Genomic DNA, 5,714 nt, shown 5'->3' with positions numbered 1-5,714 from the left:
ATGAACAGGTCTGCAGTCATGGAGGAACGGACTCATCACACAGCCTTGTGGTACACCACTGTTTACAGTGATGATAGATGAACAGTGGTTACCCAGTCGGACATGTTGAGGCCGTCTGGTCAGGAAGTCCAGTAACCAGTTACACATGACGGGACTAATACCGAGGTCAGTGAGTTTTGCAATCAGCTTTTAGGGGATAACTGTGTTGAATGCTGAACTAAGGTCTAAGAATAGCATTCTGGCGTAGGTGTTTTAATCGTCTAGGTGTGAGAGAACAGAGTGCAGCATTATGGAGACTGCATCCTCTGTGCTCCTGTTCTGGCGGTATGCAAATTAATGGGGATCAAGGATGGAGGGGAGACACGATTTGAGGTGTTCCAGGACCAGACACTCAAAGCACTTTGTGATAATGGGTGTGAGGGCTACCGTCCGGTAGTCATTGAGGCGTGATGGATTGGTGTTTTTGGGTATCGGAATGATGGATGTGGATTTGAAGCAGGTCGGTACCACAGCACGAGCCAAGGACCGAAAGAACAAGATCTCGGATACTAGCGGCCGAAATGAGTTTTTTTAGGTGAGCATTGCGTCTCGGGTGTGGCAGAGTCAGAGCATCAAGCTTTGTTGATATAAATGCACAAACCTCCACCTCTGGTCTTGCCGGAGTCGTCTGCTATCCTGTCGGATCAATCTGTATGATGTCCTGCTAACTCAATATTATTGTCCAGGCAGCTGTTATTTAGCCAGGTTTCTGTGAAAATCATAACATTTGCACCCATGATCCATCTGTTGTTGGTGATAGAGAGCCGTATTTCATCCATTTTGTTGGTCAGCGAACGAACATTGGCGAGGTAAATGCTCGGTGGGGGCAACCGATATGGTGTTAGCTTTAGCTTTGCTAGCAGCCCACCGTGCCCACCCCGCTTTTGTTTGCGTTCTCGGTGCCGCCTGCGTGCAAAGTCTGTTCAAATTTATTATGATAGCCTTGACTCACAGCAACTTCTCAAAGGGCTTGACATGCCCACAATTGACAAATATTAACGACATCCCCTGATCTTAAATCCCTGGAGGGCAACTTTAAAAAAAAAAAAAATCATTGTGAGTCATAGACAAGCCTGTCTCAGCCCTTTGCAGCGTCACATAAATTTCGGCTCACTGATCCTGCGTTTGCCTTTTCTCTACCAAAAGACAAAAGACAGGCGCCCAAACATGTACAACATGGACTGACTCCGAAACCAGGGTGGCAACCATGCAGGACTTCTCTTCCTTCTTGTGTAAATGGCCGAGCAGAACTTTGTCAGGAAACATTGCCCATAATTGAACATATCTTTCTCAGCTACTGTCCTCAACACCTCCTTTATTTTTCGTGTTAGAACTTTCTTCGCGTTTACTGTGGCTCCACTTGCTGCATTTGTCAAGTCACGGAAGAGATGGAAGCTCAGTTACCCCAGTTCAAGCACTCGATGAGACCATTTTATTCATTGAAAGGAAAAGGTAAATGGCTCATTATTAAACATATCTTTCTTTTTAAATTCAGTAAATGTTGTAATTTTAGTATGCTCCACTTTGAACAGATTCTTTCTTCTGGAGAAAGAGTAGTTTATCCCAGAATGGAGGTAGCAGGCAGAGATGGGTACCAAATTTTGTCGGATTGCCCTGCATCCGCATCCTGGGCACCCGTCCCTCCATCCTTATTCCTCAAAATGATTGTCCTCCCTCCATCTCCTTTGAAAGGGCTTCTCTCCTTACTTTTCACCAATCCATCCTCTGCCCCCCCTCAAAAGAGAGAGCGAGAGTAACGGAGTGGGAGAGAGCCTAAACAGCAGAGGCTTTCTAATTCCTGCTTGGGCTTCAAGTCTTGGAGGCGCCAAAACACGTACAACAAGTAACGCTGACTGCAAAACCAGGGTGGCAACCGTGCAGGACTTCACTTCTTTCTTGTGTAAGTGCCCGCAAAGAACTTTGTCGGGAAACATTGTGCACAATTAAAAATGTCATTCTCAGCATTTGTCCTCACCACTTCCTTTATTTATTTATTTATTTTCGTAGACATTCTTCGCGTTGCCGGTGGGTCCACCTGCTCCATTTGTCCAGACAAAGAAGGTGGATGGAAGCTCACTCACCCTGGTAGAAGCACTCGATGAGACGCGGCCATGCTAGCCTGATGAAGGAAGGACTTGCTGACACGTTAAGAAAGACCATGGCAACATGTTCTCCTAAGAATCATGTCAAGTCTGTTTTCTGTTCTCTTCAGACCATTCTATTTCTTTAGAGGAAAAAGTAAATAGCTCATCATTAAACATATCTTTCTTTGTAAAGTCAGTTAATGTTGTAATTTTACTCCACTCCACTTTGAACAGGTTCTTTCTTCTGGAGAACAAGTAGTTTATCCCAGAATGGAGGAACCAATTTTCGTTGGATCGTCTTCCATCCGCATATTGGACACCCGTCCCTCCATCTTTATTCATAAAAATAATCGGCCACCGTCCCCGTCCTTTTAAAGGGCTTCTCTCCTTACTTTTCACCAGACCTTAAAAAAAAAGAAAAAATGGGGCGCAAGGGTAACCGCGTGGTAGAGAGCCTAAACAGCAGAGGCTTTCTAATTTCTGCTTTGGCTTCAAGTCCTGGGGGCGCCAAAATTCGTACACCATGTAACACTGACAGCGTAACCAGGGTGACAACCGAGCGGGACTTTGCTTCTTTCTTGCGTAAGTGACCAGAAAAGAACTTGTGCACTATTTAAAATTTCTTTCGAAGCATTTGTCCTCACCACTTCCTTTATTTATTTTTTTCATAGACATTCTTCACATTGCCTGTCCACTCTATTCAACCAGAAAAAGAAGAGATGGAAACTCAGTCACCCTGGTACAGAGTCTCGATGTGATGTGGCCATGCTTGCCTGATGAAGGAAGGACTTGCTGACACATTCAGAAGGTCCATGGCAACATGTTCTCCGAAGGATAAAGTCAAGTCTGTTCTCTATCCTCTTCAGACCATTTCTATTTATTGAAAAGAAAAGGCTAGTAGCTCATCAAATGCGTCTTTTTTTGTAAAGCCAGTAAATGTTGTAATTTTACTGCTCTATACTTTTAACAGGTTCGTCATTCTAGAGAAAGAGCAGTTCAACCCAGAATGGATGTAACCAGTTTGTGAGATGTTTTAATATACTGTGAGCCATGGCCAAGCCTGTCTCAGAACTTTGCAGCTGATCCTGTATTTTCCTTTTCTCTCCCAAAAGATTTGGAGAACAGGTGCCAAACCATGTACATCATGGGACACTGACTCCGTGCAGGACTTCTCTTCTTTCTTGTGTAAGTGGTCGAGTAGGACTTTGTCAGGAAACATTGTCCATATTTTAACACTTTGTCAGCTTTTGTTCTCACCACCTCCTTTATTTCTTGGGGTTAGAACATTCTTTATGTTGCTGCGGCTACACATGCACCTATTTGTCCAGACGAGGAAAAGATGGAAGCTCAGTCACCTTGGTACAAGCCCTCGATGAGATGTGGCCATGCTTGCCTGATGAAGGAAGGACTTGCGGACACGTTTAGAAGGTCCATGGCGTCAAATCTGTTTTCTGTTCTCTTCAAACCATTTTTTTATTTTTTGAAGTCAGGTGATCTAAAACAATTCCTGTAAGTTCTCTGTACAGATAGATTATATAAATTACGGTACTGCCATTAAAGATAAAAGATAAAGATAAAGATGTCCTTTATTAGTCCCACAATGGGGAAATTTGAGGTGTTACAGCAGCAAAGATATAGATCACATTATTAGTTAGAATGATTATTAGAAAGGTTGCTGTTTGAAAGAATTAGTGGATGCAATAGCTGTGTGCATATTAATTTCTCTCTCTCTCTCATATATATATATATATATATATATATATATATATATATATTATATATATATATATATATATATATATATATATATATATATATATATATATATATCTATCGTCTTCAAAAACCCGAAAACTCAAGTTTTTTACTATCTGTTGTATACAACCTCTGACCTGTGACAATCTCTCCGCTGGTCGAGACACTCGCGGTTCATGGAAGAAGTCTGTGTTCTCTCCGGAGGAGGATGGCCGAGGACCGGCCTCCTGGAAGAGAGGACTTTTCACGATGACGCCGTTTTCAGTCGTCGTCAATCGTCCACCGCAGATCACACGTTTTCATCCGGCAATCGAAGGACCAAGTAATGTTAAGGATGTTTCTATCAAAACAAGCCTGAACAAATGAATCAACCAGCCAAGATTGTCTTTGATCACGCGCGGAGCAGCCCCCTGCAGTCAGAGGAGAAGCTGGAGCTTCCTGCTCCCCGCATGGCTTTTATTTGCAACATAGCATAAGCAATTTGAATATGCAATTCATACAGAATGGAAAACTTGACATTTGACTCCATCACACTCGCCCACACTCTTCCTGCCTATTCTAACGGTTTCAGCTTACAAGACACCTTTTGGTTCACACTTCTGCTTATTCTAACCGCAAAAGGGAGCATGTTCACTTTGAACTTCATTTGACCTGTGTAGTGTATTTTCACAAGGTTTAACATATACAACTTATTTTATGGCCATGACGATATTGTTACTTTGGGAATACCAAGCCTTGTGTTGGACCTCCCTAATACATAAGTTACAGCCTTGAGAGGTATCGGGCCTCAACATTATTTACGAAGGGTCAGGGATTTGAACAGGGGTCATCAACGCCCCAAGGAAGGTGTTTACAGAAAAGGGATTTGGCGTCGAGGAGTCGCATCTGCGAGGGGTCCCGTACCTGGCACCCATAGGATGCTGTCGAAAAGTTCAGTTAAAGGCCAGCAAGATAAGAATGCATATGCAATAAGGGAGAATTGGATATTAACGAAATTTTCAACACCTGTAAGCATAGTTATAGTTTGAAACTTGATAAAATGACAAAACTAAACAAACAAAACAGACAAAACTAACAGATGAAAAGACAAAACTTAAATTTCTTGAACACAAGGGCTTTAAAAACACAACAGGGAAAAAGTTGTGCATAAAACACGTCTAAATATTTTTTTTTAAATGCAAAATTCTCTTAAGAAAATGACACAATTACAATTGAATACTGCCTCGCTGACAATGCAGCAAGGCTGGAGCCCAAGTCATGACCTCAAGGTCGGCACAGCACTAATAAGAGGGAAATGAACACACACACACACACACACACACGCAGCAAATCAACTTGACAATTTGATCTCACGGCAGGAAAAATGCACCACTAATTGAACGCACACATTGGGATAACAAAGGTGCAAACATTGCTGAGGACAGGATCAGCAAATTGGCAGATGGCAAATCCTGGCTGCCTAATTCATTGATTGGAAAAGTAATAAGAGTGACACATGAGCATAGCCGTGTGTCAAGAGAGGGGAAGTGTGATATGAAATTGTTCCCACATACAGACTTTTCAACAAAAAAAAAAATTTTCAGAGCAAATATTCTTTGTTTGAGATGCAATATTGTTTGGTTGCAATTAATGTTTTCAAAATGGGTTACGATCTTTTCCAACAACATATGATGATGCTAAAACAGTTGGCAAAAGTATTGTGTAATCGAATTATCCTGACATTTGGAATTTCAAGAGTGATTTGAAGTGAAAATGATGCATTTTGTGAATGATGTTGTAACAAGTGGGACAGTTGTTGCAAAATTGACTCAAAGCGTCATTGTGCATACAGTCTGC

The 5,714-nt window shown here is 42.1% G+C and overlaps 1 long non-coding RNA gene across 1 annotated transcript; it reads left to right on the top strand.

The window, feature by feature from the left end:
- Positions 1-2,564: 2,564 nt before the first annotated feature.
- Positions 2,565-3,776, top strand: LOC148315742 (uncharacterized). The gene is made up of 3 exons (XR_015840632.1): positions 2,565-2,705; positions 2,795-3,308; positions 3,406-3,776. It is a non-coding gene; the product is annotated as an uncharacterized LOC148315742 (long non-coding RNA).
- Positions 3,777-5,714: the final 1,938 nt, after the last annotated feature.

Source organism: Idiotropiscis lumnitzeri, unplaced genomic scaffold (genome assembly GCF_059441095.1).
Source record: "Idiotropiscis lumnitzeri isolate Australia: NSW breed Sydney's pygmy pipehorse unplaced genomic scaffold, RoL_Ilum_1.0 HiC_scaffold_46, whole genome shotgun sequence".
In the NCBI taxonomy this organism is placed as follows: domain Eukaryota; kingdom Metazoa; phylum Chordata; class Actinopteri; order Syngnathiformes; family Syngnathidae; genus Idiotropiscis; species Idiotropiscis lumnitzeri.
Note: the sequence above shows the minus strand (reverse complement) of the source record. Positions and strands in the feature narration are given on the sequence as shown.